Genomic DNA, 536 nt, shown 5'->3' with positions numbered 1-536 from the left:
CTCGTCTTCATGGTTATTTCAGCTTAGGGGGTTCTAATGCCTCCATAATAGCATTTAAATAGATTTACCTTTTGATAATAACCATTGAAAGTGGATAAAACAAAAAGCTTAAGCTTAAAAAAGGTCCAACCAATTCATTACAGATCGTAATGCAACACATTTACAATTTGACACCGGCTGACCTTTTAAGCTCTCGAGTCTTTCACCTGAGCTGAGTTGTAAGGTTTGCCCCATAAGAAGTAAGCAGGGTGGGACGTTGGTGAGCCGGAAGCATGTAACAACGTTCTCCACGAGATAAGGTGCTCAGACCTCTGACTAAAACTTCTTTTTGTTTTTGAAGTCTTGAGATGCAGCTCTCTCAAAAGATGTCCGAGTCATGGCACTGACATGGCAGCTGCTGAAACCATTGACAGCGGAGCGTCCCACCCTGCTGGCGGGGCTATCGAACCAGCGGACACGTGCACGAGACGCCCTTTCAGAGCACAAGGAAAAAGCAGCAAGGTTTTGCTTCGTTGCCCAGGTAGTTGTTGATGGGC

This window comes from Oryzias melastigma, linkage group LG22 (assembly GCF_002922805.2).
Source record: "Oryzias melastigma strain HK-1 linkage group LG22, ASM292280v2, whole genome shotgun sequence".
Lineage (NCBI taxonomy): Eukaryota > Metazoa > Chordata > Actinopteri > Beloniformes > Adrianichthyidae > Oryzias > Oryzias melastigma.
This window is presented reverse-complemented; position numbering follows the sequence as displayed.